Below are 24,131 nucleotides of genomic sequence, written 5' to 3' on the forward strand. Positions count from 1 at the left end.
ATCAGGCAGGAAAAGGGCCCCAAAGTGGTGTCTCACATGGGGAATCGATGTTCGAAACCAGAAGAGTATGTGATGTCTGTGGGGCTACTAACCATACGGAAGATACCTGTTGGAAGAAAGAGAAAAAACGGGATGTTTCCGATGTGGTAGCAATGAACACCTAGTTGCTCAGTGCCCTCAGAAGTCGAGGGGAGGAAATAAATCAGGGACGAAGGGAACCATTTATAGGTCGATCAGGGACACCGAAGGTATGAATTTTGAGAACGAAATTCTTCTAAGAGGGGGAGATTGTGAGATCCTGATTTGTCCTTAATTTTGAATAAGGAATATTAGTGCTAAATTTTGCTATAAAATTGTATTTTAAGGATGATGGTAATTCTTTACATGTGATTTTGCTTTTAAGAATCGAAAAACCTTAATTTGGAATTTTATTAAAACCCTAATGGATTTACACCTTTGATATTTTTACACAAAATCCTAGTTTACGTATTAATCATAAGTTTATGTGGTAGTAAATATTATGCATGCTAATGTATGTTTTCATATGAGTAGATACCGGATTCGATTTCTTTTTATAAAGGTTAAGTAGGATTAGAAAGCTAAAAAGTCTTACACTAGTAAATTCCCTAGTGTTTTGCTAATTGAACAATTTAAGTTGGGTTTAAAACCCTTAATCTAGCTAATGTAAAAAGATTGTGGTTTAGTTGCTTTTATGTGGAATAAGGAATAATTAAGGATGGGTGATTAAGATAATAAGGTGATTAGTGAAATGATTAAGTGTGACAAAATATTTTGGATTAGAATAAGTTGTATCCTATGGAGTTAAGTGCAAGAGTTCCAAACATTTGTGGGCAAGAGTGTGAGAAAACAAAAAGGAAGTTGCAAGGACTAGGAAGTGAACAATCATCTTTTATGTGATTGGTTGGTGGAAAATATCTACTAATGGTCTTTACTAAGTATTAATTCTAGAACATTCAAGAGAACACAAGACATAAACCAAATCAAAAACTAAAGAGAGAGAGAGGGAAGGCCGAGAGAGTGAGAGAGCAAGAGAGGGGGGAGATTTCTTCCACAATTTTTCAAGTTTCACCATTTAATCTTGAGCTTGGAGCCTAGAACAACAACTTTGGAACTTGATTGGGGTGGTTTGATCATCCACAAAGCTTATTTGAAAGGTAAATCATCTCTCTTTGAAAGGTAAAGTTGGGTGCTTGAGTTGTGAAGCCATGAAAGTGATGTTTCTTGTTGAGGATATGAACTTGTATGGTTTGTATGGTGTGGTTTAATGGTTCATGTTGTTGATTTCTGGTTGCTTAAATTTCAGTTGAGCTATGTAGAATTAGGGCTTTTGGTCTCATGAGCTATTAAGTTGATTTGGTTGGTTTTGAGCTTGTAAATGGAATCCTTGATATCTTAAATGCACTTGTATGTTGGTTTTTAGCAAAAAATCAGATTTGGTTATGAAACCCTAATGAAAAGGGAAATTAGTTTGGTTTAGTTGGAACTTGGAAAGTTAAGGTTTGATTGATTAGGGTTTTGAAGTTAGTAAAGAACTAGTGGAATTGGAATCTAAATGGTGGTTAGTATTTGGTAATTTTATGATAATTTGCGGAGAAAACTTCGGACCATTGTTAGGTCTTTTAGAATCTGATATATGTAATATTATTTGGTATGAAATTGGTTAGAAGACTTGTATAAGAATTAGAGAAACGGATCACACGGTTGCAATACACAAAACCGGCAAAACTGAAAACAGGGCAGTCTACAAATCCGAATTGGGCTCTATTTTTTATTTATGCTGCGTGCTGATTTGGAAGCTACTCAAAACACAAAAGTTGTAGCTTATTAAGTTCTTGTTATTCCTGGAAAAGTTCAGGTCAAACGGAGGTGTGTAGGCTGAGTTATAGCCAAAACCCTCACTCAGCTTTCAAATTCTGGTTTGGTCACATTTTGTAAATTAGCTTCTGACCATGCTCAGTTCGTATGGATAACGATGGAACTGGGTGTTGGTCTCTTCATACGAAATGTAGAGCTTTGTTTCAGATTCAAAATGGTATAAAGTACGTCCAAATCCGAGCTTCGTAGCTCCCGTTATAGCCAAAACAAGATCGTGAGTCAGAACTGCCATGAACACTGGACAGTTCTGACAGGTAATTTGGCACTCATTTTTCGTTCTGTTTTGAGTTGATCCAGGTCTTGGCCAAAACATAAAATTTTTATTCTTATGTCTTAGCTTTACAATGCCTTTGGAATTTCTTGATTTGGGTTTGTGAGCTGTGAGTTATGGTCCGGTAAACATACCCTGTCTGTCACCCTAAAGTGCGAACTTCTGGCACTGTTTTTTATACTTTCGACCTATTTCTGTTCAGATCCGGATTTAGGTGTCTTCACGTAAGTTGTAGCCTTTTCTTTTATATTCGAAACGGTATCTCATACACTCTAATCCAACATTTGTAGGCAGCTTATGGTCAAAACAGTTTGGGACAGTAACTATGCCCATTTCCGTTTGCCGGCCGTTTCCATTTCCATTTGCCGATTCCGCACATGCATGTGCCAATTTTGCCGTTTTGCTTAATTTACACACTTTAGTAGTTGTTTGTGTGATAATATGGCTCAACCTTCTACTACAGGTGGTGACGGACTAGACGGAGCCTGTGAGGACCCGAAAATTTTCTTATTTTTATAGAATATTACCGGGTTATTTAAATAATTATTCACTCATTTTCTCCGAATTATTTATTTCGACCATTTTAAATCCATTTAGATGGAACAACGTCTCTTTTATGTTTTTAAAGCGTTTTGTTGGAAAATTCACTTTTCAAAAAAATTCGTTTAGTTTGGAACAACAAGTGCACGTTTTTCGAGACTATACTTGAATCGGGAGTGTATTAATATTGGAGAATTAAGAATGATTAATAGTAGATTAAGAAAAGTTAATTGAGGAATTAATACTCGACTCATGTAAGAACTCACAAATTTACCTATTTTAAACTCCTGTTACGAGCTTATTTAATTATTTATTTGGCCAATGGCCCCGAATATTATTTTCTATCCTTATTAGACCTAAATACATGGAATTATAGTTTCATTATATTTTTAAAGTGACTTGTTTCAAAAATTAATTTTTGGAAGCTCGTTTAGTGAAAATAGTGTGTTTGGAAATTTTAATCGATCGAGGGTACAATAAGTTTGAAAAATTGGAGACTTGTACAATGGTCTTAAAATAGGTAATTTTATGTTTAAATACTCAAGTGATAGTCATTAGTACTATCGTTATAAAAATTTCTTGGAGGTCTCGCGTTATCGCGCTTAATTTGGAAATGCGCGTTTTTACGCGCGCGATTAATTGAGGAATTTTAGACTATTAGTTTAGACTATTAAGAATGAATAATATTAGTGTAAATGAAAGTACATTAGAGGTTTAGGGCACTAGTGAAACGAACTCGAAAGGAATTGAGCACGAAGCGCGCGTATACGCGCACTATCCTTAGTTGACTTTTGGAGCATTTTGGGCCACACATTATTGAGCTCCTCATGGGTGCATCACACTAGATCAAAACCCTTCAATTCCTCAACTAAAGTGGCGTGCAACATCTCTTCTTTTCCCTCCATTTCAGCCGTGCATCTCAAAGAGCAAGAACCAAACTTGCTTCATCAATTTTCCTTCATCATTTCTTCACCAAATCTTATCCAAATCACACCAAAATTTAACTACACTTAACTAATCACTTGGAGAGCACTTTGAGCTAGGAAAGGAGGCTGCTCTCACGGTTTTTCTTTGGCTCAAGAAGGCCGAAAATTTCTGCCTTGAACATCTAGTGAAGTAAGTGACGATCCAGCCTTAAAATCTTGATTTATGGAAGTTCTATTGCACATATAAGCTCATGCATGTAAGTGGGTAGCTTTATTTATGTTGGATTTTGGTGTGTGGGCTCTATGAACTCCCACTTTGGTTGATGAACTTATTTGGTGGTTGATGATGATAATTATGTTGGTTTAGTGCTTAAATTAGTAGTATAATGTTGGGTTATTGTTAGAAACTCCAAGATGGTGCAATGACCAAAAGTGACCATTTTGCCCCTGCCTTGTTCAAGCACTTTAATGCCAAATTTTGAGATTTTAATGGCTTTTTTATGTTGTTTACATGTTATATTGGTTGTGTAAAAAGTTTCATTGAAAAATAACATGATTTGATCACCCAAATGTCGGAAATTCGAAAGCTTGAAAATCTGGAATTTGAATCCCGTCACTGCCCAGGCAGTCTTCTTGTTTCGGCCATAACTTGTTGCTCCGATATTGGAATCGAGTGCCGTTTGCGGCACTAGAAACTAGAAATTCCTAGCTTTCCGTTAGTATAAAATTTATGTCCTGGTTCTACTGGAGCTAGCCAAACCATTCATTTGAAATCCACTGTCCTGTTTCGTTGCTTGCTGGAAGGCAGCTCATGAGCTGCAACTTAATGCTCACGAACGAGCTGGTTATGGACTGATTTTGAAAATGGTTTCTTCTGAGAAATGTAGCCTTATGAGTCTATTTTCCAATGCCACCAACCACGCTCAATTATGAGTTGAATTGAGTGATTTATTATCAAAACTCGAATCTGGTCTGGTGAAGGAATACCTTACATTTGGACAGATTTGAACTAGTAATGATTTGGGACTTGTTATCTGAAATTTCTTGGTGTAAATAACCTATCAAATGTACCTTGGACATATTTTAGACATTACCTGCTGGAATGAATCATGTTTGAGTCGTTTCTTGGCCAAATGTTTAGAAAACGGCAAAACGGAAGCTCAAAGACAGCTTATCCTTCGAACTTCTTGCGATTTCAACGGTTTTGTTAACTGACTTCCCGTTATTATTTTTCTATGAAATTTGGAAATGGAGTGGCCCTTATATGGTAGTATATTCATACCAAATTTGGTGCCCTTTCGAGTCCATTTTCCTACCAAACTAAAGTCCCAAAGTTTGGAACTCAAATCTGGAAACTAGCTTAACAGTTTCGTTTTTCCTCCAAATTTGAGCGACCGTATCTAGGTGCTCAAAACTCCGATTCTTGATCCGCTTGTTTTGTCCTAAACTTTACTTGCAACTCTAAATGAGTTTTAAATTTCCGAGGCTGGTTTGCAATGTATGAATTTTACCGAATTTCCAAAATTAGCGAAAAAAAAACCAACCCTGGCTCAACCCTAACTAACCTGAAACTGTAAATTTAAATCCATTTTTGAATGGCTTCCACTTAGATTCATGGAAAAGTGTCTTCTACAAACTTTTAGTACTTTGAAAGAGGTTTCCAACGGTATCAAGTTTTCCAATTTTGGAGTTACAAAGAGTGAGATACGATTTTTCAAAGATTCATATCAAAACAGAAATTTTTCGAATTCCAATGAAATGGAGTTTTTCAAGTACTCCTTATTCCTTCGATATTATTCAAATGTTTTATCCTTGATTTCCATGATGTAGACTTAATTTCTCTTGTACTTTGAAACCCCGCTTGAGAGTCTCGATTTAGGATAATTAAGGCTCGTTTCACGAGATTTTCCTAAGATTGTACTATGATACGATCTTCTTCAATAGTAGGGATTGTGAATAATAGACTATTACTATTTGTTCAGGCGCACACGAGGACCTTCAAGAGGATCCGACGGAGGACGCTTGAACTTCAAATTGAGCCTACTTGCTCTTGTTGCTTGGTGAGTGTCAAGTGCATGACTAGTTCCTATATATTTGAAAAGTATCTAATTCAATACTTGAATTTAACTTGTCGAGACGAATGTGTGTACTTTATCTCACTCGCTTTCTTTACTTGACGTGTTACTCTACTTACTTGACTTGTTACTCGATTTGCCTGACTAGTACTCGACTTACTCATTGTTGAAACTATACTTGTACATGACTTGACGTCGATTGGAGCGTTGTCTGCTCGACCAATCCTACTCGTTGGGACGTCCTAGTTCCCTCTCTTCTAATTACGTGATACTTGTTACATGAATACATATGATTAGTAATTGTATATGAACATGTTTAACTTGTGAGCCCTGAGCGGAAGCATGCACCACACCAATTTAGGTGGGAGGTGCCTCTCATTCCGTCTCAGTGCTAAAATCGATTCTCTAAGCGATAGCATGTACCACACCGGTTCGAGTAGGAGGTACCTCTCATGTCGACTCAGAATCATAAACAAAGCATAAGTCAATTGGAGCGATGTCTCATCGACCACTGAGCAATAGTATGTACCACACCAATTTGGGTGGGAGGTACCTCTCATTCGACTCAGAACTATGAGCAAAGCATAAGTCGATTGGAGCGATGTCTCATCGACCACTGAGCGATAGTATGTACCACACCAATTCGGGTGGGAGGTACCTCTCATTCGACTCAGGACCATAAACGTATAATCGACCACTGAGCGATAGTATGTACCACACTGATTTGGATGGGAGGTACCTCTCATTCGACTCAGAATCATAAATGGAATAAGTAAAATTCTACGGACTATTGGATAGAACTTTGGTAAAACAAATGGAAGTGAGCTCCTAAAAGCTCCCGTACCCTTCTGGAATGTATCTTGTAAATATTCGGGATTTACTTGCATGTTATTACTTTATCTCTCATGTCAGCTTTATTGTTACTTGAATTACCTGCTTGCATGTTTTTTTTTCTTTTCTTGGCCTCACGAGCATCCGCTCACCCCGTTAGACTTGCTTTCTTTAACAGGAGCTGAAATGGAAGGAATTATGGAAAGGTCAACTTGATGGCCTTTGATTAGAAGTTTGAATGTATTCATTTAGATAATTTTTGGAAGCTGTATATTTTTGGATGGTACAATATTTTGGTAACTTATGATGTAAGACTTGAACAATTATTAAGGAATTGACCTTCCTTTGTATCTTTGGTTTTTAGTATCGATTGGTTATTCATAAGTTTGAATTTAAATTATACCGAGTCATGGCGAGAGTTAGGCAGGCGTCCCACGGACACCCTCGGGTTCGCCCTTGGGAGAAGTGGGGGCGTCACAAAGCCGGTGGGGCCCACTAGCTGACGACTTGAATTCATTTCCGTACTTTCTTTCGTTATACTTGCTCTTTAGGTAAGTAATCAGGGTTTCTATGTAACTCAATACTAATATGAGTTTACTATGAAAAATGGGCACTTAGCCGAGAGTGTACTTTATCGCACTCGATCTAAACCCCATTAGTTGCTATTGATACCTGTGAAATATGATTTTGTGATTTGTTATGGAGCATTTATTGCTTGTGAAACATTTGCGGAGCATTTATTGCTTGTGACGCAATTTGGGAGCATTTATTGCTTGAACTAGAGCATTTATTGCTTGAACTACGATTTTAGAGCATTTATTGCTTGAAAAATATTTTAGAGCATTTATTGCTTGTGATTTGAGCTGAGGCTCATGGTCTCTCTATGTGGGATCCTTTAAGAGAAGCGAGTTGTGTGGCTCAGGATCTCAAGGGTCAACCAGTGATCAAACTCGACAAATGAATTGGCTTGAGAGTCACCCGTATCCTTACCATGTGGTGTTACTTTTCTACTTTTGCTTTGCTCTCACTGTGCAAATGTTGACATGTAAAAATTACATTTTTACCCCTGGTTAGTCACTAAACTTATAGCTTACCCCCTTTTCTTTTGTTTTCCTTAGCAGGGGCCGACGCCGGGAAATTTTGGCACTATCACTAGTATAGTTGGGTTTTGTTTGTAATAATCGAAGAGTTAATATGTTTTTCCTTATTATAGTGATCCATGTAAGGACCTTTCTTAGGGTCTACTCTTTGGGTTTTGGTTATAATCATAAGGATGTAATGGTATGGGTAGTTACTTTTGGGGATGTAAATAGAACTCTTTTGCCGATGTATATAATGTGAATAGTACTCTTTTGGTACTTTTAGCTTTTATTTGCTTTTGACTTCGAGTCTTGGCACGAGCTGGGCAAGCGACCCGCTAAGCCCTCTGGTTCGCCTTAGGGGGAGGTGGGGTCGTCACACGGATGCTGACTTTGGTGGATGTAAAATAGATAGAAAGAGTACAAGTGATACATGCCACTTTCTTGGTAATTGCTTAGTGTCTTGGTTAAATAAGAAACAAAATGCTATTTCCTTGTCTACGGCCGAAGCGGAATATGTTGCTGCAGGTACATGTTGTGCTCAATTAATATGGATGAAAAGTACCTTGAATGATTTTGGATTAATATATGATTGTGTACCTGTGTATTGTGATAATACAAGTGCCATAAATTTGACAAAAAATTTCATTCAACATTCTAGGACAAAGCATATAGACAAAAAAGTATCATTTCATTAGAGATCTCGTCCAAAAAGGTGAAATTTAAGTACAATATGTTTGCTCAAAAGATCAAAGTGCTGACATTCTCACAAAAGCCCTTCCACTGGTTCAGTTTGTATTTTTTAAAATTGGGCATTGTTGAAAAGTTTTTCTGAAAAATTATCTAGTCACTACTTTATCGGATATTCGATACCTGATGAACGAACGTTCGACAGTATTCTAAACCCTTTTACTAGAAAATTTTGTTTCGGATGGTAGTGTCAGACGCTTCACTTGGTTCGGCCATCCGACACTCAAAAATGCTTGCTATAAGTTAGTCTTCTCCTTTATTCAGTTCATTCTTCTAACCGTTATATCGGACGCAACCCTTCATCTCCTTCCACTTTCAAATTTCAAAATTTATTTCTCCTCTGAACAAGTTTTAAGAAATTGATCTGTCCAACATCATCACACCCCCTTTGCGCGTCTATTAATCCTCATAAACATCTCTAACCACCAACCACCACACAAATACCAATTTTCAGCCGAAACCCTAGTCACTCAAAATTCACTCTCTCTGGCCGATTCAAGCACACATTGTAGTCAATACCGCACTCTAAGTCCATCTCATACACATTTGTATCATTCTCTCAGTTCATCATGCCCTGCATATCATCATGGTTAGAATCAGAGGTGGATCTGCTAGTGCCGGATGTACTACCCAGCTTATAGATGAAAATGTTGAAGTGGTCGAACCTTCCACCACGAAATCACCCAAAAATAGAACTGCAACTCATGGTGGAAAAAGGAAATAGCCTGCCAGAGGCAAACAGACTGCTCAAACTAAGGCATGGAAAACTACTGAGCCGTCTGTTGAGCAAACTGAGGAACATCAAACTGATGAGCAAAATACTGAGAAACAGCAAACTGCTGAACCTTCTACTAGGAAGTCACCAAGAACAAGGTCTGATGTCCAGACTGCTATGCCAACTGTCCAATGCAGTGGAAAGAAGAAGCGTTCTGCCAGAGCACAATCTGAGGTTCAACCTGAAAAAGAACCAACTCCATTACCCAAATTTATCGATGATGATGCCAGGGAGAGATTCGAATGGATTTCTCAGAAGGGCTTCATCACTCAGAGAGCCATTATCCCTTCTGAATTTCGTAAACTTGACCTTGAACCTGCTCTTGAACTTTTTGCTTTCCAAAAATGGACTCATATTCTGACCATTCCCAATACTTTTGACCCTGACATGCTTCATCAATTCTTTGCTAATCTTAGAAAGGATAGCTAACACACTGATCTTGTTTCTTGAGTCAATTCAGCCGATATTGCTCTCAATCCTGATATTGTCAATACTATTTTGAAAATCAAAATTGAAGATGGTTTTAAAGGAAAAATTGTAAACTTTTTCTTATATGAAGAGTTTCCTTCTGCCTATCATCATTTTCATGTTGCAAAGCTAATGACTTATTTTCAAATGCACTTTAGCATTCCTGCTGAGGCTAGATTGGAGGATCTCAGTCCCCAAAATCTGATAATCTTTTCAATAATTTCAAATTTGTTGGTTTCTACTGATGGTCATAGGACAGATGCCAACAAAATGGAGATCTACTTGTTTTACTGCTTTGTTGAAAAAGTTTGAATTGATTTTGATTTTGTAATGTGCAAATTTCTACTCAAAATCAGCACTGATAGCTGTAGGAAACTTTCCTATGAAAAATTTTTAACACCAATCTTTGCTCACTTTAAGATTCTTTTCACTGGGGTGTCACGAAAAGAAGGTGCATCCACTGTCTTTTCAAAAGGTTACTTTGAAAGAAAAAATCTAAGATTTTTTTATGGTAAATGGTGCTACAAGGAAACTGTTTTGGAGTCTAGGACAAAGAGTCGTCATGAAACTCCTGTCACCCCTAGAATTCCTCGAGACCAGTCTCAGTTTGTTTCACCTTTTACCATTCGTCCCAAAATTCATCCACTCAGCCTTCCTCATCCACTCATGAGGTCATTTCCTTACTTGAGGATCTCAAACAACACATCCTACTTATTGAAGATGGTCTGATGATGACTATGTCACCTGAACAACAAGCCACTTTCATTGACAAAAGGAACTTGCTTGTGCCTCCTATCCTTCAAGAAGATGAGAATGTACATCAAAAGGAGTCTAGGACTGAGCCAACTGAGCAAACTCCACATACTGAATCCACTCAAGAGGTTCGTGCTTCCAATTCTCAACCACAAGACAAGGGAAAGGCTCCAACAAATGAAGACAATGATGATGATGAGGAAATTGAAGAGGAAGAAGTGGATCCTGCTCAGTTTCGCCTAACAAGAAAAAGGCCTGGATTGTCCAAGATCATAATTTAGGCACTTCTAGGCACTTGCACTTTATGTTTAGGATGACATCTCATAATAGACATTTGCATCTTCTGCATTGTAACATTTCAAATAATCTGTACTCAAGATTCTGATTATTTGGTTAACTCTGTTGGTTTGTAAACTTTGGTTAACTTTAATATTTTGAATGGTTTCTGGTTACTTTTGTTGGTTATCTTTTGTTTGGTTAACTCTGTTTATGAATGCTAAATGATTGGTATCCCTGTAACTACTGATTTTTTATATTGATTGCTGATATTGATGATTGCTGATATTGTTTGGTATTCTTGGTTAATGATGTTGCTGATGACATTGATGTTGGGTTTCTGAATGTTGGATACTGGATTTGAATCATCTAATGATGACAAAAATGAGGAGAAATGGATGATAAGAAAATGGAATGCCAGGAAGTTTTAGAGTCTTCTGGTACATGTGTGAGAGGGAGTTATTCTGAGGGGGAGTGGCTCTTACAATTTTTTTTGATACATTATGCATTAAGTAAGGGGGAGTTTTGACTCAATGATTTTTTTTCTCTCCATCCATTGTTTTGTCATCATCAAAAAGGGGAGATTGTAAATCTGAGTCCCTAGCTTTTGATTTTTACAAAATAAATGAATATTACTAATTTTCTCCTCAAAGATCTTTTCAGCAATTGAGCAAATCAGGTTCAAAGATTAAACGCAATTAGCAAAGATAAAGATTGCTGAAGCTGTCGGACGCTTGTAAAAACTGGATTGGACATCCGACAATCATTGAGAAACTTCGGACGCATGAAGAACTCCATCACCGGACGTCCGAAAGAATTAAAACATTTCCTCTAAGCTCACTGACCTCGATCGGACGCAAAACATTTTAGCACCGGACATCCGATAAACTGCGTAACACTTCGGACGCAGAGCATTGGAGGTACCGGACGTCCGAAAGAATTGAAAAAAATTTCTCAAACTTTACCATCTGCTTTCGAACACAAGCTTTGAAGGTACCGGACGTCTGAAAGAATTAAAGAAAATTTCTTTCGCTTACTACCTGCTGTCGGACGCAAGAAACAAGACTACCGGACGTCCGACACTACCAACAGCTAGTTGACTTTTCAGCTACCTTCTATCCGTTGGAAGCATTAATGGAGGAACTTTTTGGTCTCATATAAATAGAGTAAAGTCGGCCACTTCAAAACATTTTTGCACAGTGAGACTACAAAAGATCTAGAGCAATTTTTGTGACAGCCCCACCTTCCCCTAAGGCGAACCAAAGGGGTTAGCGGACTGCCTGCCCAGCTCTCGCCAGGACTACGGTACAGTTACACGCGTTCGAATACGTTTCGGGAAACAAAAGTGCGCTCGGACAAGCCATAAGTATCAAAATAGCAAAATAAAAAAAATGAAAAACTGAATAGTGGCCTGGATAGAAGAATCCAAACATCAATTTAACATATACACATGGAAATCCAACATTTACAACCATAGTGGCATGCCACAGACATTCATTAAGGAAGTACATATTCAGTTTGCCTATCAAAAGGAACTGAACCCGTTACACATTAAGGCTTCATTTCAAGAGCTATACAAAAGACATTTACAAGCTCAACTTGGCAAGTGACTATCCAATCCATTCTCAAAAGTAATTATATCCCTGTAAGGAAAACAAATAACACGGAATGAGCTAAAGCCCAGTGGTATACTACTACATAAGCAACCAAAGTCACATAAGGATGAACTTTCATTTAAAGTGCACAAATAAGCAGTAAAACAAAACGGAAAAGGATACGGTCGGCTCTCAAGAGCCCATTTCCACGCTTGCAATCTTGATCCAACCTCATTGACCCTCCGTCAATGAAAAGTAACCATCCGTAGACATCACTTACATCCAACCGTCCAACTATCATACCCCAACCGGGCCCGCACTCCATTCAGTCATTTTGGTAATACTCGAGTATACCGGAACCAAAGGTCTCATTACCACAAGATTCCACAGTACAGTCCCCGTGGCATGACAATTTTCACGACCAAGCCCTCGCCGGCTCGTTCCAATTGACTACCAAACGGGGTTGAGCTCAGTGATACAGTAAAGCCATTGGACATTCGCCCAAATGATACCAAATCAGTTTCCATGAATGGAATTCAGTATTTCATATATCAAGTGCAGTAATTCAGTAATGCAAGCACTAGCCATGCATGGAATCACAAGGGGTGAGGGCGGTCAAGTACACCCTCACCTCAATCATTTCCAATAACCAATTAAGCCTTCAAGGCATCAATACACATAGCACAAAGCCACATTATAACAAGTAAGTGAGTAGTATACTCACCAAGCAAGAAAGTGGTATTTCATGCACCACGATCACCAAAACGTCGTGAGCTATCGTCACGCCCTAGATCATGTAAACAAATACCATAAGACTCGATAACGAGTCATAAAGTCAAACCAATTATCGCCCAATAGGGTTTCATGCATGGAAATCCAAGGGTTAAATACTTAACCTTTACTCAAGTCGAGAATATAGTTTTCTAAATCTCGAGTAAAAATTCGGGCAGCATGCCCTTTGTGTTTACCAAATTTTTCAGCCATAAGGCTTCATTATTTTTCTTCAATCACAACCCAACAACACACATATAAGCATTTCATGTCAAGAGCCGTTCCATAGGCTCACAATATCATAAAACAAGAAACCATACCGAGCCATAAACAACACCAATTCACAACCCCAATAGGGTTTTATAAACATATACAAGCATGAAAGCAAACCAGAAATTAAGAAAGGCTTTAATGTTGGCCTTGATAAGAAAACCGGTTTTGACGTCATAATGCGGTAATGGCACAACTCTCACTACAATTATCCGTTTGGGGTGTAAGACCCACCGTTTCGAAGCTATGAAACAGGGCTACAACAATGTAGAAGGCCTCTCAGTCCAAATCCTAGCACAACTAGGTCAAAAGTGCCAAATACCAAACCAGAATTACCAAAACAGGTTTGCAAAACACACAAAACTGTAATACGTCAATCTCAGCCTACACAGGTCCAAATGCCGAAATTCCAAAGGCATAAGTTAGCTAAGACATCCAGCTACATTTACTCAGAAGACACTAACTTCAAAATCCAAACCAATTCCAGTCAAAACAGGCAATTACTATCGCAGTTCGGACATTCTGTGCACCAAAAATAGCAACAGTAAAAACGGCATAACTCACTCTACACTAGTCCAATTGCCCTGAAATTGTGCAGGCACACTAAACTCATCAGTACCTACAACTTTCATGTTTTGAGCAAAGTCCAATTCGGCCTCTAGCTATGACCTAAAATTTCGGACAGAATAGGGGTTCAAGAACCCTAACTTTGCACATTTCATTCCAATTCCAAAATTGGTTGCATTTAACAACAATTCACACCCACTAGAGTCATTTCCAACCATTACAATTCATCATACAAACCCCCAACATCAAGATCATATTAAAAAATTCCCAATAAAATAAAAACTTCACCAAAACAAGCCCAATCAAGAAACAAATAATATATTCCTTCACTCATGCCACCATTAAGCATAATATAACCATCATTAGGTATAGGGGAGAGGTTGTAGCATCACTTACCAAGAAACAAGGGAAAGAGAGATTGTGGACACCTTAGAGCTTCAAACAAACTTCACTACAACCCTTACTAGCACTAGAAGATAGGATTTTATGGAGTGAAATGGATGGAAGCAAATGTTTTGGGTTGATTTGCACCAAGTAGAAGCTAGAACTTGAAGAGTTTCTCCTTCCTTCTTGAGCTTAGAGAGCCGGCCAACAAGAGAAGAAAAATGGTGATTTTTGGGCATTTTTTTGATATTTAATCCTTGGGTCAAAAAAGTCAAGAAATTGAATAGTAATTCTTAAAGTGCAACCAATGAGGAGGTGACACTTGTCACCTTATTAAATGCATCCTTATCATTCTTTTCTCTCTTACATCAATCACTTCACACATTCTACTTATCACTTAACACCCGACAAATTTTACACAGTATCCGAAACTTAACCTTATTGGCCGAATTTTTCCGAACTTATCGCACTAGTGGGTCCCACGTCCAATATATATTCTTAATTTTCTAAAAATTCACCAATACTAGAAAAATCATCTTAAAACTATAATTACTCATAAAATTCACCAGGAAAATATTCCTAAGCCAGAAAATGCAGAAAACATGCAATTAAGGGGAAATAAACCCTAGAAAAAATATTAGGGTTTTACGGGTTCTCACACTCTCCCCCCCTTAAAAGAATTTCGTCCTCGAAATTCCTTATCATTGACTACTCCGGGATTAAATTGAGCAGTATACTGATCTGTACCCCTTCACTGGCCAGGTTCATTAAATTCTTACCTTCCACGTCCTCTGATGGGTCAACTTCTAAGGAGTACACCCGAGAGGACACTTTCGATCCATCCTTGTCCCCCTTCGACTGGGCAGGGTTGGTCGTAGTTGGTGGCAGAGTCCCTTGCCGTTCGCGCAGGCGAGCTGGACAGTTAGCAATTTGATGTTCGGCACTCCCACAGAGCAAGCATTTTCCTCCTTTCTTCCAGCAATTGTCCTCCGAGTGGTTTAATTTTCCGCAATACCCGCAGGGTCCGCGTGCTGTAGAAGCCGAGCTTCCTCTTGACAGGCTCTCTTGTGACACTCCCGGCATTCTTACTCCTCCCGTTCCCCGCCCAAACTTGGGAGGGGTACTTTCATCCGCCTGCCCCGAACTACTTCCAGGGAATCCCCTCTTTTTCGCTTGGAAGTTTTTCACCTGGAGCCTCGCATTCTCCACTCGTTGGGCCTTTTCCACCGCTTCGCTGAAGGCGTTAATTTGGGCTGCCGCAAGGTCCTTCTGGATTTCTACGTTCAGACCCTGGACAAATCGTCGTATTCTTCGTTGCTCGGTCATGATGAGTTCGGGCGCAAATTTGGATAGGCGGGTGAACTGGCTCTCATACTCCGCCACAGTTTGGGCTCCTTGGCGGAGTCGAATGAACTCGTCTTCCTTCCTCTCCTGAACTAGAGGAGGGAAAAACTTCGCATTGAACTCTCTGATGAAGTTCACCCAAGTCCTAGGTGTCTGTTCTCGTTCCCACTTCTGCCTAATTACGTTCCACCAGGAACGGGCAGCCCCCTCGAGTTGAAACACGGCAAAAGTCACCTGCCGTTCGTCTGGGTAATGTAAAGCGGCAAATATATCAACCATTTTCTCAAGCCATTTCTCAGCAACGTCTGGATCGGGTCCCCCAACAAATTTCGGCGGAGCGAACTTTTGGAAACGTTCGAGAGCTCTATCCTCGCTCTCAATATGATGGCCAGGGTTTCCGGGGTTTCCAGGGTTAGGGTTTGGGTTCTGAGCTTGTTGTTGCACTACTTGTGCAAGCAGGTTTGTCATTTGCTGCATAGCAGCAGCTATCTGGGCATTAGGGTCGGCTTGGGGTTCAGGATCAGGTCCAGTCGAGGTTTCCCCCGTACCCCTAACCGGTGTGGGTTGTCTAGTCCTGCGTCCACGGCCTCGACCACTCCGAGTGCCTTCCATCAATCTAAGTCAATCTAGGTCACCAAATGAAGATACTGTTAAAGGGCACCTAACCCTCCTTTCCGTAGCACTAGACAGGAACAATGAAACAAGAGTAAGCAACTCAAACATTTACTGCGAAGAGCATTTAAACACGTAACACGTATACATAGATCACATAACCAAGTTAAGCAATCATACGGAACAGTCAGTCAAGTACATACGAAGTCATTGCATGAAACAATAGGGTCCTCAAAAGTACTATGAACAACTAGGTCACAAGTGCAAAAGAACTCACGAAAAGCTTTTCCCCTTCTAGGGCTTCGTCCAAATACTTATATCTTAATCAAGGTTGATCACGCTTAGCCACACCCGAACAAACCACACGAAGTTCCATAGAATCGCCTTTCTAGTTCACCAAATCCTTTCTAACCTAGGCCTTCATATCTTTCGTATCCGGGCGCAAGAATCTTGTCTAAGATAATTCACATCTCGAGCCGGCCGGTCCCAAGAGTAAACCATCCTTATTAAAGATTCCTATCCGACATACATACCTAGCTTCCTCGAGTCCCATGATAATGATTCGTACACTTATCACATGCCCGGTTCATAACTTACGCTCAAACGAGCACTTAGACATATCCATGAAATTAGGACCACAACACCACTTGGCCCAGTCTCACTCCGCGCAGAGACCACGCGAAGTGGCTCTGATACCACCTGTGACAGCCCCACCTTCCCCTAAGGCGAACCAAAGGGGTTAGCGGACTGCCTGCCCAGCTCTCGCCAGGACTACGGTACAGTTACACGCGTTCGAATACGTTTCGGGAAACAAAAGTGCGCTCGGACAAGCCATAAGTATCAAAATAGCAAAATAAAAAAAATGAAAAACTGAATAGTGGCCTGGATAGAAGAATCCAAACATCAATTTAACATATACACATGGAAATCCAACATTTACAACCATAGTGGCATGCCACAGACATTCATTAAGGAAGTACATATTCAGTTTGCCTATCAAAAGGAACTGAACCCGTTACACATTAAGGCTTCATTTCAAGAGCTATACAAAAGACATTTACAAGCTCAACTTGGCAAGTGACTATCCAATCCATTCTCAAAAGTAATTATATCCCTGTAAGGAAAACAAATAACACGGAATGAGCTAAAGCCCAGTGGTATACTACTACATAAGCAACCAAAGTCACATAAGGATGAACTTTCATTTAAAGTGCACAAATAAGCAGTAAAACAAAACGGAAAAGGATACGGTCGGCTCTCAAGAGCCCATTTCCACGCTTGCACTTGATCCAACCTCATTGACCCTCCGTCAATGAAAAGTAACCATCCGTAGACATCACTTACATCCAACCGTCCAACTATCATACCCCAACCGGGCCCGCACTCCATTCAGTCATTTTGGTAATACTCGAGTATACCGGAACCAAAGGTCTCATTACCACAAGATTCCACAGTACAGTCCCCGTGGCATGACAATTTTCACGACCAAGCCCTCGCCGGCTCGATCCAATTGACTACCAAACGGGGTTGAGCTCAGTGATACAGTAAAGCCATTGGACATTCGCCCAAATGATACCAAATCAGTTTCCATGAATGGAATTCAGTATTTCATATATCAAGTGCAGTAATTCAGTAATGCAAGCACTAGCCATGCATGGAATCACAAGGGGTGAGGGCGGTCAAGTACACCCTCACCTCAATCATTTCCAATAACCAATTAAGCCTTCAAGGCATCAATACACATAGCACAAAGCCACATTATAACAAGTAAGTGAGTAGTATACTCACCAAGCAAGAAAGTGGTATTTCATGCACCACGATCACCAAAACGTCGTGAGCTATCGTCACGCCCTAGATCATGTAAACAAATACCATAAGACTCGATAACGAGTCATAAAGTCAAACCAATTATCGCCCAATAGGGTTTCATGCATGGAAATCCAAGGGTTAAATACTTAACCTTTACTCAAGTCGAGAATATAGTTTTCTAAATCTCGAGTAAAAATTCGGGCAGCATGCCCTTTGTGTTTACCAAATTTTTCAGCCATAAGGCTTCATTATTTTTCTTCAATCACAACCCAACAACACACATATAAGCATTTCATGTCAAGAGCCGTTCCATAGGCTCACAATATCATAAAACAAGAAACCATACCGAGCCATAAACAACACCAATTCACAACCCCAATAGGGTTTTATAAACATATACAAGCATGAAAGCAAACCAGAAATTAAGAAAGGCTTTAATGTTGGCCTTGATAAGAAAACCGGTTTTGACGTCATAATGCGGTAATGGCACAACTCTCACTACAATTATCGGTTGGGGGTGTAAGACCCACCGTTTCGAAGCTATGAAACAGGGCTACAACAATGTAGAAGGCCTCTCAGTCCAAATCCTAGCACAACTAGGTCAAAAGTGCCAAATACCAAACCAGAATTACCAAAACAGGTTTGCAAAACACACAAAACTGTAATACGTCAATCTCAGCCTACACAGGTCCAAATGCCGAAATTCCAAAGGCATAAGTTAGCTAAGACATCCAGCTACATTTACTCAGAAGACACTAACTTCAAAATCCAAACCAATTCCAGTCAAAACAGGCAATTACTATCGCAGTTCGGACATTCTGTGCACCAAAAATAGCAACAGTAAAAACGGCATAACTCACTCTACACTAGTCCAATTGCCCTGAAATTGTGCAGGCACACTAAACTCATCAGTACCTACAACTTTCATGTTTTGAGCAAAGTCCAATTCGGCCTCTAGCTATGACCTAAAATTTCGGACAGAATAGGGGTTCAAGAACCCTAACTTTGCACATTTCATTCCAATTCCAAAATTGGTTGCATTTAACAACAATTCACACCCACTAGAGTCATTTCCAACCATTACAATTCATCATACAAACCCCCAACATCAAGATCATATTAAACCAGAAAAATTCCCAATAAAATAAAAACTTCACCAAAACAAGCCCAATCAAGAAACAAATCATATATTCCTTCACTCATGCCACCATTAAGCATAATATAACCATCATTAGGTATAGGGGAGAGGTTGTAGCATCACTTACCAAGAAACAAGGGAAAGAGAGATTGTGGACACCTTAGAGCTTCAAACAAACTTCACTACAACCCTTACTAGCACTAGAAGATAGGATTTTATGGAGTGAAATGGATGGAAGCAAATGTTTTGGGTTGATTTGCACCAAGTAGAAGCTAGAACTTGAAGAGTTTCTCCTTCCTTCTTGAGCTTAGAGAGCCGGCCAACAAGAGAAGAAAAATGGTGATTTTTGGGCATTTTTTTGATATTTAATCCTTGGGTCAAAAAAGTCAAGAAATTGAATAGTAATTCTTAAAGTGCAACCAATGAGGAGGTGACACTTGTCACCTTATTAAATGCATCCTTATCATTCTTTTCTCTCTTACATCAATCACTTCACACATTCTACTTATCACTTAACACCCGACAAATTTTACACAGTATCCGAAACTTAACCTTATTGGCCGAATTTTTCCGAACTTATCGCACTAGTGGGTCCCACGTCCAATATATATTCTTAATTTTCTAAAAATTCACCAATACTAGAAAAATCATCTTAAAACTATAATTACTCATAAAATTCACCAGGAAAATATTCCTAAGCCAGAAAATGCAGAAAACATGCAATTAAGGGGAAATAAACCCTAGAAAAAATATTAGGGTTTTACGGGTTCTCACACTCTCCCCCCCTTAAAAGAATTTCGTCCTCGAAATTCCTTATCATTGACTACTCCGGGATTAAATTGAGCAGTATACTGATCTGTACCCCTTCACTGGCCAGGTTCATTAAATTCTTACCTTCCACGTCCTCTGATGGGTCAACTTCTAAGGAGTACACCCGAGAGGACACTTTCGATCCATCCTTGTCCCCCTTCGACTGGGCAGGGTTGGTCGTAGTTGGTGGCAGAGTCCCTTGCCGTTCGCGCAGGCGAGCTGGACAGTTAGCAATTTGATGTTCGGCACTCCCACAGAGCAAGCATTTTCCTCCTTTCTTCCAGCAATTGTCCTCCGAGTGGTTTAATTTTCCGCAATACCCGCAGGGTCCGCGTGCTGTAGAAGCCGAGCTTCCTCTTGACAGGCTCTCTTGTGACACTCCCGGCATTCTTACTCCTCCCGTTCCCCGCCCAAACTTGGGAGGGGTACTTTCATCCGCCTGCCCCGAACTACTTCCAGGGAATCCCCTCTTTTTCGCTTGGAAGTTTTTCACCTGGAGCCTCGCATTCTCCACTCGTTGGGCCTTTTCCACCGCTTCGCTGAAGGCGTTAATTTGGGCTGCCGCAAGGTCCTTCTGGATTTCTACGTTCAGACCCTGGACAAATCGTCGTATTCTTCGTTGCTCGGTCATGATGAGTTCGGGCGCAAATTTGGATAGGCGGGTGAACTGGCTCTCATACTCCGCCACAGTTTGGGCTCCTTGGCGGAGTCGAATGAACTCGTCTTCCTTCCTCTCCTGAACTAGAGGAGGGAAAAACTTCGCATTGAACTCTCTGATGAAGTTCACCCAAGTCCTAGGTGTCTGTTCTCGTTCCCACTTCTGCCTAATTACGTTCCACCAGGAACGGGCAGCCCCCTCGAGTTGAAACACGGCAAAAGTCACCTGCCGTTCGTCTGGGTAATGTAAAGCGGCAAATATATCAACCATTTTCTCAAGCCATTTCTCAGCAACGTCTGGATCGGGTCCCCCAACAAATTTCGGCGGAGCGAACTTTTGGAAACGTTCGAGAGCTCTATCCTCGCTCTCAATATGATGGCCAGGGTTTCCGGGGTTTCCAGGGTTAGGGTTTGGGTTCTGAGCTTGTTGCTGCACTACTTGTGCAAGCAGGTTTGTCATTTGCTGCATAGCAGCAGCTATCTGGGCATTAGGGTCGGCTTGGGGTTCAGGATCAGGTCCAGTCGAGGTTTCCCCCGTACCCCTAACCGGTGTGGGTTGTCTAGTCCTGCGTCCACGGCCTCGACCACTCCGAGTGCCTTCCATCAATCTAAGTCAATCTAGGTCACCAAATGAAGATACTGTTAAAGGGCACCTAACCCTCCTTTCCGTAGCACTAGACAGGAACAATGAAACAAGAGTAAGCAACTCAAACATTTACTGCGAAGAGCATTTAAACACGTAACACGTATACATAGATCACATAACCAAGTTAAGCAATCATACGGAACAGTCAGTCAAGTACATACGAAGTCATTGCATGAAACAATAGGGTCCTCAAAAGTACTATGAACAACTAGGTCACAAGTGCAAAAGAACTCACGAAAAGCTTTTCCCCTTCTAGGGCTTCGTCCAAATACTTATATCTTAATCAAGGTTGATCACGCTTAGCCACACCCGAACAAACCACACGAAGTTCCATAGAATCGCCTTTCTAGTTCACCAAATCCTTTCTAACCTAGGCCTTCATATCTTTCGTATCCGGGCGCAAGAATCTTGTCTAAGATAATTCACATCTCGAGCCGGCCGGTCCCAAGAGTAAACCATCCTTATTAAAGATTCCTATCCGACATACATACCTAGCTTCCTCGAGTCCCATGATAATGATTCGTACACTTATCACATGCCCGGTTCATAACTTACGCTCAAACGAGCACTTAGACATATCCATGAAATTAGGACCACAACACCACTTGGCCCAGTCTCACTCCGCGCAGAGACCACGCGAAGTGGCTCTGATACCACCTGTGACAGCCCCACCTTCCCCTAAGGCGAACCAAAGGGGTTAGCGGACTGCCTGCCCAGCTCTCGCCAGGACTACGGTACAGTTACACGCGTTCGAATACGTTTCGGGAAACAAAAGTGCGCTCGGACAAGCCATAAGTATCAAAATAGCAAAATAAAAAAAATGAAAAACTGAATAGTGGCCTGGATAGAAGAATCCAAACATCAATTTAACATATACACATGGAAATCCAACATTTACAACCATAGTGGCATGCCACAGACATTCATTAAGGAAGTACATATTCAGTTTGCCTATCAAAAGGAACTGAACCCGTTACACATTAAGGCTTCATTTCAAGAGCTATACAAAAGACATTTACAAGCTCAACTTGGCAAGTGACTATCCAATCCATTCTCAAAAGTAATTATATCCCTGTAAGGAAAACAAATAACACGGAATGAGCTAAAGCCCAGTGGTATACTACTACATAAGCAACCAAAGTCACATAAGGATGAACTTTCATTTAAAGTGCACAAATAAGCAGTAAAACAAAACGGAAAAGGATACGGTCGGCTCTCAAGAGCCCATTTCCACGCTTGCAATCTTGATCCAACCTCATTGACCCTCCGTCAATGAAAAGTAACCATCCGTAGACATCACTTACATCCAACCGTCCAACTATCATACCCCAACCGGGCCCGCACTCCATTCAGTCATTTTGGTAATACTCGAGTATACCGGAACCAAAGGTCTCATTACCACAAGATTCCACAGTACAGTCCCCGTGGCATGACAATTTTCACGACCAAGCCCTCGCCGGCTCGATCCAATTGACTACCAAACGGGGTTGAGCTCAGTGATACAGTAAAGCCATTGGACATTCGCCCAAATGATACCAAATCAGTTTCCATGAATGGAATTCAGTATTTCATATATCAAGTGCAGTAATTCAGTAATGCAAGCACTAGCCATGCATGGAATCACAAGGGGTGAGGGCGGTCAAGTACACCCTCACCTCAATCATTTCCAATAACCAATTAAGCCTTCAAGGCATCAATACACATAGCACAAAGCCACATTATAACAAGTAAGTGAGTAGTATACTCACCAAGCAAGAAAGTGGTATTTCATGCACCACGATCACCAAAACGTCGTGAGCTATCGTCACGCCCTAGATCATGTAAACAAATACCATAAGACTCGATAACGAGTCATAAAGTCAAACCAATTATCGCCCAATAGGGTTTCATGCATGGAAATCCAAGGGTTAAATACTTAACCTTTACTCAAGTCGAGAATATAGTTTTCTAAATCTCGAGTAAAAATTCGGGCAGCATGCCCTTTGTGTTTACCAAATTTTTCAGCCATAAGGCTTCATTATTTTTCTTCAATCACAACCCAACAACACACATATAAGCATTTCATGTCAAGAGCCGTTCCATAGGCTCACAATATCATAAAACAAGAAACCATACCGAGCCATAAACAACACCAATTCACAACCCCAATAGGGTTTTATAAACATATACAAGCATGAAAGCAAACCAGAAATTAAGAAAGGCTTTAATGTTGGCCTTGATAAGAAAACCGGTTTTGACGTCATAATGCGGTAATGGCACAACTCTCACTACAATTATCCGTTTGGGGTGTAAGACCCACCGTTTCGAAGCTATGAAACAGGGCTACAACAATGTAGAAGGCCTCTCAGTCCAAATCCTAGCACAACTAGGTCAAAAGTGCCAAATACCAAACCAGAATTACCAAAACAGGTTTGCAAAACACACAAAACTGTAATACGTCAATCTCAGCCTACACAGGTCCAAATGCCGAAATTCCAAAGGCATAAGTTAGCTAAGACATCCAGCTACATTTACTCAGAAGACACTAACTTCAAAATCCAAACCAATTCCAGTCAAAACAGGCAATTACTATCGCAGTTCGGACATTCTGTGCACCAAAAATAGCAACAGTAAAAACGGCATAACTCACTCTACACTAGTCCAATTGCCCTGAAATTGTGCAGGCACACTAAACTCATCAGTACCTACAACTTTCATGTTTTGAGCAAAGTCCAATTCGGCCTCTAGCTATGACCTAAAATTTCGGACAGAATAGGGGTTCAAGAACCCTAACTTTGCACATTTCATTCCAATTCCAAAATTGGTTGCATTTAACAACAATTCACACCCACTAGAGTCATTTCCAACCATTACAATTCATCATACAAACCCCCAACATCAAGATCATA

This window comes from Coffea eugenioides, chromosome 2 (assembly GCF_003713205.1).
Source record: "Coffea eugenioides isolate CCC68of chromosome 2, Ceug_1.0, whole genome shotgun sequence".
NCBI lineage: Eukaryota > Viridiplantae > Streptophyta > Magnoliopsida > Gentianales > Rubiaceae > Coffea > Coffea eugenioides.